The 12,884-nt window shown below is 41.8% G+C and overlaps 1 long non-coding RNA gene across 1 annotated transcript; it reads right to left on the reverse strand.

Annotated features, from left to right (window-relative positions):
• Nucleotides 1-430: 430 nt before the first annotated feature.
• On the reverse strand, nt 431-12,202 carry LOC111557517. Its single transcript, XR_006588747.1, has 4 exons — nt 11,851-12,202; nt 3,180-3,292; nt 1,199-3,061; nt 431-461 (listed from the first exon to the last, which is right to left on the reverse strand). It is a non-coding gene; the product is annotated as an uncharacterized LOC111557517 (long non-coding RNA).
• Between the last annotated feature and the right edge of the window lie 682 nt (nt 12,203-12,884).

The following is a 12,884-nucleotide window of genomic DNA, read 5'->3' on the forward strand; positions in this document are numbered from 1 at the left end:
GCTGAGACGTGTATCGCTAGGTAGGCCAGTGACTTGGAAAATTATAGCTACGCTGTCCTCAAGGGTTCCCCTGCGATCAGGAGACTTCACATTGCCCCTAGGGACCTAACATCTCCAGGAGCTGCCTAATCATTGGCTCAGAAATTTCTTTAGAGGCTGATTGACAGCAGCTGCCAATCTAGATAATCACCAGAGAGCCCCAATTAAAGCTCTGACCATCGATCTCACTGCCAGGATGGAGGACTTTAATATAAATCCACAAGTGGAAAAAAATTACCCCCTGAGAAAAAAGCAGCATTTTTGCAGCAAGCACTATATTATACAGCCATATTATACATTATTTATAATTCATGGATGCATTTTTAACCCATCTTCTGAAATGTTGTATTGTTAGTCTAATAAGGATGGTATTCAGAACCTTTCTTTTTCAATTCTTCACTTTGGAAAGAGACATAGTAAATCTAGAAGAAAATATAAATGAAAGAGTATTTTTAGCACTGACAAAAATAGGACCGTTTTAAAGTAATTTGTACTATTGTCATCACTGGGGCCTTCATTAGCCACCTATGGAGGAAGCGCCCGATGTTTTCACTAATCCTCCAGATGAGGCCAAGTTGAAAACACACACTCTCTATAGGGATTATGTGAAGATGTTAAAAGTTGGCCAGAAAGGTGACAAGGTATCTTGATAATTGAGACAGTCCTGGAAGTCAACTGGTCTGTCCAACCGTTATGAACTAATGGTGGGTAATCAAACACAGCAGGTCTGCACAGATATTGGCAAATGCCAAACAGCTTCCTGTATGTACAGAATTCAGCTTAATTAGTCACAGAGGAGGACTAGGCACATTTAAACTAATCCAAAAAATCATTATTGTTTGAGTTGCTTACACGAAAACATAAAAACAGTTGCCTTCTTAGGCCAAGCAATTCCTACCTGCAAAGGGAGGGCATGTGAGACAGTCAACTGACCTTCATACAAAAGAACTGTCCAGAAGATTAATTCTCCCCATCATTTCTCTTTTTGGTTATATCCCAGCCTTATTTCTCAGTAGCCCTATTTCATCCAGTAGATGATAAATGCATGGTGCATGCTAACTCAAGAGGGGCTACTGACAGGAAATGTAAATGGACTTTTAAAGTGTTTGCATAGTTTTATAGGCGAGGTGCTCAAGGGCTGGGAAAGGGTGATACACACCTGACTGGTAAGGCAGAGCTTTCCATGCCTGTCTCTGTGGCTCTTCCCTAGCAACTAGAACACGATTGGCAAGTGAGGGCTTTCCTGTTGCCCCAGAATGGAAACTAAGGCTCTGAATGGTGAGCAAAAGGCACTTAGTGTCCCACTTTCTAAGTCCATCTCTCCAAGGGAGCTTTAGATGCTTGGGCCCAACCATAACAACATGGGCTTATCAAGAGTTCTAATTCTAGAATCAGCCCCTCCTCCATCCCCATTCACCACCCCTACTCAAAACTCACAGGAGGTTAGCGAGGGTCAGCCTTTCAGTAGCGCCGCATTTGCCAAAGGGGGCTATTGCCTTCCGTGAATAAAACTAAGGAGGTTCTTCCTGCCCACAGACCATCTTGAAGTAGTATGCTCCCCCCTCTCTAATCATTCACAAAGATGGGTGGTGTCTATGAGAAGACGCATTTCATTTTGTCCTCATGCTCAGGCTGTGCGAACTGAACGAGAAAAAGAAACAGTCTCCCCATTTGTGTAGGTGTGATTGGGAGCCACAGCCCTGACCGCCTCCACAGAAAGAGCAAGGAGGCATCTGCATCAGAGGAACATGGTAGGAGAGCCACCAGCTGGGGTTAAGTTGGAATTTTCCATCAAATCTTTTGAGGGATCTTTTATGTGGAAGATGACTGCTTGGGCGTGAGTCCCTTATCAACTGACACATTGGAGCTACTGCCGTCCTCATCAAAATCATAGAAAATGAGACAGAAGAGCAGTCAGCCAGCCCAGAAGGCCATGGCTGTACCCAGTTAAATGAAGAGGCACGTGCCCTTTCCTTCTCCCTCCTCCCTGGCCCACATAGAAAGCTCAGCACCCAGATCGGAGGGAAGATGGTGTTTGAAACCACACCCGGCCTCCCTCCACCCCATCCCAAACACTCAACGCCAAGGAGCTGTGGCCAGTGTGAGGGCCCATTTCTTCTCTGTCTCTGGATAAAAATCAAGCCAAGATTCTCCACCTTTCCAGGCATCCTCAGGTAATAAAAAGTACCAACATTTTCAATCACAGAGATATACTCCATTTTAGTAAATAAAATAACCAGTGAAAACAAAATTGTCAAAACATTACTTCATCCAGAGTTAAAGCTCTCCACTCTCCCCAGTCCTGGCCTGCCTCAGGCTTAGAGACCATTGGTGGGTCAGCTTTTTTCCTTTTCTTCCCCCACCTCACTCGAGGAAAGGTGTTTGCTGACTACAGGTGCAATCAGGCCGTGGTGCTCTTTGGGCAGGGTGGAGTCCTATTGCTAATTCTGTTTCCTGAGTGAAGCTTTCATGAGGGACTCTGTGACATCCCCTCTGGGGCCTCTGGCTGTGGCCCCCTCGATGGGAATGAAGCCCATTTTGGCTCTTGAGTATCTGGAGGCCCTTCCTATTATCCTTCCAGGCAGTCTTCCCCAGGAGGACCCAAGACGACCCCATGCTAACTGTTCTTCCCTCCTTCCCTAACGTGGGCTGAGTGGCCCCTCAAACACCCTCATCCACCCAGCACCCACTGTTCATGGAAGTACAGTTTGCTTCTTCCCGACAGTCCCCATTCTGTTTGCCAAAGACCCTTTCAGCACTGTCTTGCCCGTGGCTTTTTTTCGGACCAATTTGATAGAGATGCAAATAATTTTTGTCTGGTGGAACAGATAATCTCAGTGGGTTATGATTTGTGGCCATCACGGAATACTGACAGGTTCTGTATCTAACTCAGCAATCTTATCCTAACGTTGCTATAAATACTTAGCTTTTCAAATACTCCTTGGAATGATTTTAACATCCTAGTGGTTCCTTCATTAACTAATGAGTTGAATAAAATCTTTGACTTGTGTTCATTTTATATCTGAAAGAGAGTGATAATTTTACCTTTTCGAAAATTAGTTCTTAATAAAATTCAAGTCCCAACACTCTCTGCTAAGAAATTCTACTACCACGAATATTTGATGATAGTACTGACTTACATGTCTGTAGCAATTCGTAGGCTGCAACTTCCTTTCTGCAGTAAGAATCTTCTTGAGGAAAGAGACTCTGGCTGTCTTGAGCACCACTGCATCCCTTCTTCCTGGCAGAATCTCTAGTAAATAATAGGAACTCCGTAAATATTTGCTGTGAGTCTCATTTGATGTTGTTATAACCCTGCAAGGTAGGTAGAGAGATCCTCTTTCTTCATTTCACAGATTAAATGTATTTGGATGGCTTGCCCAATGTCACACAGGTGGTCAGTTAAGAAAGTTGGGATTCAATTCAGGCCTTTTTATTTCTAGGGTGATGCTTTTTTCCAGTGTACCCCAATTGTGTCTCGTTTTATCAACATGTACTTAATACTCCCATACAAATTAGAAATGCCTCCTGGCTAAAAGCTTCCTTAAGTGACTGCTTCTTGTTAAAATGTTCTAAAAGAAATTTTTAAACATAATCCAATCTATAAAACTTCCCAATTCATACTCATAAGCATGAAGTTATCTAAGGTCATGGCAATAATATCTAGAGAAATTTGAGGAGGAGGATTTGTTATTGAAACAGTGGGAAGTATTTTTGCCTCAGAATGGCAGTGTGTCGTGGTTTAAGAAAAATCCAAATGTATGGAGCCTTTGTTCTCCAAGCAAGGCACAAATTAACGCCGGAAAATCAGAAGCCAGTTCCAGTCTGCAGCTGGAATTTCCCTCAGTAAATGTTCTTATTTCTTTGAAAGCCAATGGAACCCCCGACCCTCCTGAAAAAGAAATCAAACAAACAAAACAGAGAAGGTGTGTGTCCCTTCAAAATATGCTTGAGTCTTCATTTCTTTCTATTCCCATTGCCAGCGCCCTATTATAAATCATTATCCATTCTTATCTAAATTGCTGCAAAAATCCCCTCGCTGATCTCCCTGCACCTGTTCTTATGCTTCCCTCACATCAACACAAGTAAAGCGATTTAAAAAAACACAATCTGATCTTGTTTCACCCTCACTGTGGCCTCCCACTGCTCTTAGATAAACCTAATTCCTTAATGTGGGCTAGAGGTCTCCCACGACTCCGCCTTGCCTGACTCTCTTTCCAGTTACTCACCCTTGCTCACTCGAGACCTTTCCCATCTCAGAGCGCTTGCACAGGCTAATCCCCCTTCCTAGAAAGTTCTACCTTTGCCCTCACCTACGGCATCCCCCGTCCAGTCTCAGTGGCAGTACCAGTGTCTTGGAGAAGACTCCTGCACTTCTCCAGGCCCTGCATCACACTGTGATTGCTTTTTCAGCATCTGTCTTCCCTCCAGACTATGAGTTCACTGAGGCCAGACTTGCCATCTACCTCCTCTGCAGCCCTGGGGCAATGCCTAGCATTGTGTCTCAACAGTTCTAAGATGCGCATTTTGTCACTGTTAACATCTCTGAAATCAGGATATAACTTTCAACCGTTGGTATGTCATAGTTCATTCCACAGCATTTTATTTCCTAATGCAGGTAAAACAATTGAGTGTAATACAACTAAGATTATCTTACATTTGGGGAAACCTGGTGGTTGGTACATGAATGACTACTGGTAACAAAAAGCCTATAGTTACTTGGCTTTTGGCCTGAGTGCAGAAATTCTACTACTTATGGCTGGAAGGCTGGGTTCTTGGAAGGCTGTTTGCAAGTTCAAAAGCAAGACAGTCAACTGCTGTTTCCTCCACGGCTAGGACCGCCCTGGTGCTTTTTTGCCTGAGTACTAGCTAGATGCTATGCGTGTTGGAAGCTCATGGGAGAAGAGCACTGTATCTGGGATAATTCGTGTTGGCTACTGCCTGCTGCTCTGGTGTCTGCTGATTCAACGTCTGTCAACGCAACTTCATATCCCAAACACTGCTGTCAGCACCTGCTCTGCCAAAGCCGATGTCATGTCAGCTGCGCCGGCTCAGATCAGCTGCCCCCGACACCGTCCTCCTTGTACTCCATATAGTGCTTCTCTCAGCTAACCAAACAGAGCGGCCCTTTGGTGCTCACAAGACACTTTACCCTGTTATACTTTCAGATCCCTCTGTTGGGAGCCCAGGCATAGCCCTGGGAGAGAAGAAGGGAACTATGGAATGCTTGATCACTCATCATATTCCTGCCTTGACCATTGGTTCAGAGCCCTAAAGCTACCACAATGGTTGAATCACATTTCCTTGGAATCCAAGAGTAACTCTGGAGTAATTCTAACAGAGAAGGAGATCTACAGGGCCTAACAAAATTCCAGTTTTGCCTTTACATAAAACATTAGCTCATTTTTCCCCTTCTTGGGAATCGGCTCTTCCTCTGGTAGAGGTTGTTCCATCCTGATTATTTATGGAGAAAACTCTCTCCTTATCCATGGCCATGTCTCAGCCCTAGCACAAGAAGGCATAAGTAGAACAGGTTTGTTCAATTGACTGTGGCCTTGATAAGTTGCAGCCATGATTGACGAGGCTGCTATTTCTGGGTGTCCTCTCCCATCATTACCCTGCCTGGGGCTTTACAAAATAGCTGGGTTGTATCCCACTGACAGAATCTTTTAGCCACTTTCAATTCTGCCAAGGAAATACAGACATGGGCCTTCAGCTTCTAAATTAACTTTGATTCTCTCCAGACCCTGGTCCCCTTTAGGTCACAAAGCATCTTAAAGTGATCTGAACATTTTCATTTAAAAGAAAAGAGAGAAAGAAAAAAAAAAAACATGAGGGAGAAATAATTGAGGCAAATATGATAATGAATTAACACCTGCAACAAATAAAGATCTTATTCAAAATGTAAGAAAAATTAAGATCCCAATAAATAATTGAGATTTGTCCAAACTTTCCAGCCCTAAATGGAAGCAAAGACAGAAACATCTGGTTAGAGGGTGCCACTGAACCGTGGCTCACAGAGGACTCTCCCCTCAAGTGCAGCACACTGGGCTGGAGCCAGAAGTCATGTGTGGATGAGAATCCAATAAGCCAGAGAGGAATATCTGATGAGGTTGCCTCACCTGAGGGACCAAGGGCATATGTCAAAAGCTAAAATGTTTGGAGGGGGTTGGACAGAAAGATGTGCTGTGCCTATAGACATTAGGGTCCCCTAAAAAAACCAACTGAAATTATCAAATGAAAACTTAAAAAAAATTTTTTTTTATTTATTTTTGAGAGACAGAGAGAAAGAGCACAAGTGAGGGAGGGGCAGAGAGAGAGGGAAACACAGGATCCAAAGTAGGCTCCAGGCTCTAAACTCTCAGCACAGAGCCTGACATGGGGCTTGAACTCAGGAGCTGCAAGATCATGACCTGAGCCCAAGTCCGGTGCTTAACCGATTGAGCCACCCAGGTGCCCCTCTAATGAAAAGTTTAAAATAGGGACTAATAACATCACTTGTGATACTAGAGAATGATCTCAACATACATCAGAAATTTTGACAAGCATCTGATCTTCAAATGGAACCATTGGGCATCCAGTTGAAGGAAATATCCAAGGCAAAGGGCACTCCTAATTCCTGTGGGGGTACAGGCTAGAGGCCAAACTGGGTCATGAGCGAATAGGGACCTCTTCACTTGAAAATGCATTTGCTACCATAGAAAAATCTTTGGGAATCAGCTGTGTGGGCAGCACAGGGGAAGTCTGTCACATTCAACAGGAAGCCCAGGAGAGCAGGGTGTTTGTCTTAAGTGGTTTTACTCTTCTGTGATATGGTCAGAATTTCCCTCATGGGGAAGACAGAAGTACAGGAAGGCTGTCAGACACAGATACAGAAGGGAGGCCAAGACAGACAGTGATTTGGGTGTAGAAACTTTGTTAATATAAAGGTCCCCTCGTAGAAGACCTCTTCTGATAGACATCTATGTTCCTAAACTAAAATGACATGGTCAACCAGCCCTCCAGTTGAAGACTGAAGATTTTAAGTCTATGCAAGTAAGACCTAAGAAGAACTTGCCCACCTTACTTTTCAGCAAATACAGGATACACACACACACACACACACACACACACACACACACACACACACACACTATTTTTTGAAAGCTTATTTATTTATTTTGAGAGAGACAGAGAGAGTGCAAGTGGGGGAGGGGCATAAACAGAGGGAGAGAGAGGATACCAAGCAGACTCCATGCTGTTAACGCAGAGCCTGACGTGGGCCTTGAATTATGAAACCGTAAGATCATGACCTGAGCTGAAACCAAGAGTCAGAGACTTAACCGACTGAGCCACCCAGGTGCACCCCCCGCCAACACACTCTATTAAAAAAAACTTTCTGTAACATAGAAGATAAATGTAGCATTGAGAGACAAAGACATTTTTACATATATATTTCATTGAAGCCATGGAAGTAAATTTTAGAGAAAGTCTGCTTTACACCCTGGAGGAAATAAGAGCAAAGATTTTAAGAAGTAAGAGATAAAAGACAAGATGGTAAAACAATATATTCACATGTTCTGAGGTAGTTCATTAAAGACACTGCTACAGAGTAATCTGATAACTGTTAAAGGCAGAACTAACCACAGAAAATCAGATCTGTAACATGGAGGATAAACTTGAGGTGGTCTCTCATGATAGGAGGGAAAAGACACCAAAAAGACATTAAAGTAATAGAAGAAACATAAATGGAAGAACCAGAAAATGAAGATTCCACATGTAGGTCTGCTACTTACTTGCTCTAAAACCGTTTCTCCTGAGTTATAGGTGTTACTCCAAATCTAAAATGAGCTGACTTCAATACTAGTCTCTAGGGTACTGAGAGGATTGACTGAGACAACTATCATAAAGTGCCTAGCATTGAGAAAGCATCAAATAAACAGTAGTTGTTCTTGCTACTATTACTACTACCATTACTCCTCCTCCTCCTCCTCTACTATTTCCATTATTATTACTAAATAAACAAAGACAGGGAGGCATGGAGAAAAAAATCAGTACTATTGACTGTGGTCTATGTACCCGGACGATCAGCTGGATTTTGTCTATAGATATTTTTTTCCCAAGAAGACCTCAGAGCTGCTAAATTCCTTGAATCCATTTTCTGAGGATATCTGGCTTCATGCATAAATTATACATACATAAGTTATAATTTTATGGATATAAAATATTTGTCTAAAATTTTTCCCATAACTCTGCACACAGAGCTTCAGTTTTCTGACACTGAATGTTGCAATGGAGAAATCAGAGGTCAGTTTGATTTTTTTTATATGGAATATATTACATAGGATAAAAATTACAGCTACCACACTATCCTTATGGTTCTGTAACTTGAGATATGGGTCAGGTTTTTTGTTTTTGTTTTTGTTTTTGTTCTCAGGCTGCTGCTGCTGCTGCTGCTGCTGCTGCTGCTTCTTCTTCTTCTTCTTCTTCTTCTTCTTCTTCTTCTTCTTCTTTTCTTTTTCTTTCAGGACTGAGTGCTCTGCTGACCTGCAGGCTCAGCTCTGGGTTTATTACAGGGAAGTTTTTTCTACGATATCTTACAATGCATTCAATGTGCTTAGGTTAGTTGGCCTTTAACTTCCATGTCCACCCCTTTTTTAACAATTAATAAACATGGTCTTTCCATTTTCCTTGGTTACTCATGCTCTGGATTCTGGCTATTACAGCTTCTAAGGTGACTTCTCTTTCAATAGTTTTATTATTGTGTTCAGTTTCTTTCCTAAACATTGACAGTTCTCTTTTTCCCCTTTCCCTATCTTACAGTCTCTTCCTTGAGTTCTTTTCTCTCCCTTGTGCTTCTTTCCCAAAGGAGCCATGTTCTTTTTAACTTCTCTGAGGTTGAGAAAGTATTTACCTGAACTTTTTTCTATACTCTAGAGTATTTTCTCTGATAGTTTGGAATGATTCCAGATGTAAATTCCTCATCCAGTTTCCACTTCTTAACTTTGCTCGTTCTTTTCCTTTGTGTAGTGTCTATACATAGGACCCATAGTGTGGCTTTTTTAATTCACTTCTCCATTAAGGAGGGGACCATGCTACTTGAGTTAGCTATTTGCTAAGAATGGTGTGTAGAGTTGCGGCAGAGCTGTGATTTGGAGCAGCTGATAGCTTGGGTCCAGACACATGGTTTCTGAAGATATCAGAGAGATTATTTTCTTCTTAATTTTTATTGTTTGTCCCTATCAGCTGAGCAGATTGCCCAGACAGGAGGTAGGTCTGGCTCACAGTAACTCCCTAACACACAACTGGCATCCATCCCATTTACTTTTAGCCGAGTATCCCATTTACTCCATGCCGAGGTCTGGAGGGTTATATATCACCTCTCAGCATCCTTCTTCAAATCCATCCCAAACTCACTGATTTGGCAGACATCCTTTTTATTCTATAGGTTAGCAGTTGTAGCTCTAACTCTATTTGATGGAGTTGTCATTTTCTTCCCTATTTATGTTCTTTGGATTATTTTAATAGGTTACAAACTGGGGACTATCATTAACCTGCTTTTCACCAGAAGTTCAGTGTAGACTTAAAAAAAATCTGATGATGGTATTCTGCTACCTTGCTGTGATCTGAGGCTTAGCTACATCTCCAGCACTTTTTTGTCCTTCACTCTTCTGCTTCATGTGATGTTGTTCACTTGCTCTCTCTCTGAAATCTGTCCTCTTGTACCTTTTGTTCCCTCTACCTGAAAGTTCTCCCTCCCCCACTCCCTTGGCTTGGCCAATGCCTCACACTCCAGGCTCACTGTAAACACCACTGTCCAAGGATGCTTTCTCTGATCACTTTAAGTTTATATTCACACCATGTTCTTGCACTTGCTATGTCAAACGTCCCTTCACCTCTGGTCAGCAGCTCCCAAAATAACATCTTGATTTCTCTTAATGTTATGTGGTGTGGGCAATAAACAATGAATTCAAATTTTAAACTGCAGTTTTCAAGTGCATATTCTCGAATCTAGACTGGACATTAGTAGGAAAGTAAAAACTCTGTGAATTGATTTTGGTTTGGGTTTTTAAACTATTTTTTATTTTTAATGGAAGTATGCTTGACATATTACATTAAACTAGTTTGAAGTATATGACATAGTGATTCAACAATTATTTACATTACCAAATGCTCACCACTTAAGTGTATTAAAATATTATTTGTCTTTCTCTGACATATTTCACTTAGCATTATACCCTCTAAATCCATTCATGATGTTGCAAATGGCAAGATTTCATTCTTTTTATGGCTAAGTAATATTCCAGTGAGTAAGAGAGAGAGAGAGAAAGAGAGAAAGAGAGAGAGTGTGTGTGTGTGTGTGTATCTCAAATCTTCTTTACCCATTTATCTATGGATGAACACTTGGGTTGCTTCCATACCTTGGCTATTGTGAATATGTTAATAATGCTACAGTAAACATAGGGGTGCATATATCTTTTCAAATTAGTGTTTTCATTTTTCTTTGGGTAAATACCCAGTAGTGGAATTACTGAATCATAGAGTAATTCTATTTTTAATGTTTTGAGGAACTTCCATACTGTTTTCCACAGTGGCTGTACCAGCTTGCATTCCCACCAACAGTGCATGAGGGTTCCTTTTTCTCCACATCCTCGCCAACATTTGTTATTTCTTGTTTTTGATTTCACTCATGTGTGGAATTTAAGAAATAAAACAAAAACAGAAAAAAAGATAAACAAAAAAACAGACTCTTAAATAGAGAACAAACTGGTGGCTGCTAGAAGGGAGCTAGGTGGGGGGGATGGGTGAAATAGCAGAAGGGGATTAAAAGTACACTTATCATATGAACACTGAATAATGTATAGAATTGTTGAATCTTTATACAGTACATTGGAAACTAATATAACACTGTATGTTAATTATACTTGAATTAAAAAGTATTATTTTTTAAAGTTTTTATTTAAATTCCAGTTAGTTAACACACAGTGTACTATTAGTTTCTGGTATACAATTTAGTGATTCAGTACTTCCATATGACACCCAGTGCTCATCACAAAAAGGGTACTCCTTAGTCCCCATCACCCATTTATCCCATCCCCCACCCATCTCCCCTCCAATAACCATCAGTTTGTTCTCTATAGTTACGAGTCTGTGTCTTCGTTTGCCTCTTCTTCCCCTCTATGATCGTGAATTTAAAAATATTATTTGATGAAGTTTCGGGGTGATGGTGGGGTGGTCTGGAGCTGATGGCCAAGAAAGAATTCTTGAAGATATCTTTGGTGCAAAAAAGGTGATTTTATTAAAGCATGAGGACAGGACCTGTGCACAGGAATAGCTGCACTGGGGTTGTAATGGGTAATTCATTATATACCCTCAGGTTGGGAGGGGGTCAGGGATAGAGTAAGTCTCTAAGGTATTTTTTTTTATTTTTTTTTTCAACTTTTATTTATTTTTGGAACAGAGAGAGAGAGCATGAACGGGGGAGGGGCAGAGAGAGAGGGAGACACAGAATCGGAAGCAGGCTCCAGGCTCTGAGCCATCAGCTCAGAGCCTGACGCGGGGCTCGAACTCACAGACCGCGAGATCGTGACCTGGCTGAAGTCGGACGCTTAACCGACTGTGCCACCCAGGCGCCCCTCTAAGGTATTTTAGAAGCAAGGTTTGTTTCCAGGACCTTGAGGGGCTAGCTGTTGCTGGAGAAACACCAGTTATTACCGTTTAATAAAACCTCAGTCATGAGACCTTTTAGATGTATATTGGGAGGCCATAAGCTTGGAGTGTGATTGCCAGCATATAATTTGGGGAAGTTGAGATAAAAAGAAGCAGACTTACAGGATTCTAGAGGTTGGGATGATGTTAAGCTAAGATTCTCTTTTGCTCCTAGCAAAGTGTTATCATCGAGGCAGCTGAGTTCCTGAGGGAGGTCACTCTGCCGGTTTCAAGGACCTGTCGATGGGCTGTAGGCAGTAAGGGAATTTAATTTTTCATTTTCCTTAGTTTCCCACATTACCAAGGCAAGCACTTAAACCCCTTTCCTTTGTTCTTGGGTGGCTGGGAGCGTCCAAGGACTATCACACAGATTCCACCTGTGGCAGTGGGGGGAAGGGGGTAGTGCCAGCCTGTATTTTGCCCACAGCTTGCCCCATGCTCCCTCATCATTATTGACTATATTCCCTATGCTGTACTTTTCATCTCTGTGACTTGTTTATTTTATAACTAGAAGTTTGTACCTCTTAATCTCCTTCACCCATTTTGCCCATCCCCCACCTCTGTCCCCTTTGTCAACCGCCAGTTTGTTCTTTATATTTATGAGGCTGTTTCTTCTGTTATTGTTCATTGTGAATTGATTTTGAAGTATCATGTGCTTGTGTCCATTACAGATATTCACTCTAGAACAAGTCTAGTATAATGAGATGTAATAAAAATGGGTGTTTCAGAATCTGTATCATAAAGCTGAACAAATGAATGACTGGTGTATCTTTAAGTTCCTACCCAAACATCCAAATAAAAGGTGATTCACAGATAGGCAGTTCTGTGGGGCTGGAAGAGGGAATACTTTCTCAATACAAATCAAGGCAAGGATTCAAGTTTTTCCATCAACTCGCTCCACTGTTTTCATACTTCCTGTTCATAGGTAAGCACTTTGTAAACCTAGATGCAAAATGAAAGGCCTGCAGATTCCTTGCTAACAAGCTGTGTGAGGCATTCTCCAAATTTCTCCAGGCTGTCAGAGGGCTTAGATCAAGTGTTTTCACACTTTTGCCTAAGCTCTTCTCAGACATATTTGCTCCAGGCTTTTATCAACTGCCAGGAACTGAGCAGCTGTGAGTTCCAGACCTCACAGGTCTGTGGAGCTGTCAACATGT

Source organism: Felis catus, chromosome D4 (assembly GCF_018350175.1).
Source record: "Felis catus isolate Fca126 chromosome D4, F.catus_Fca126_mat1.0, whole genome shotgun sequence".
Taxonomy (NCBI): Eukaryota; Metazoa; Chordata; class Mammalia; order Carnivora; family Felidae; genus Felis; species Felis catus.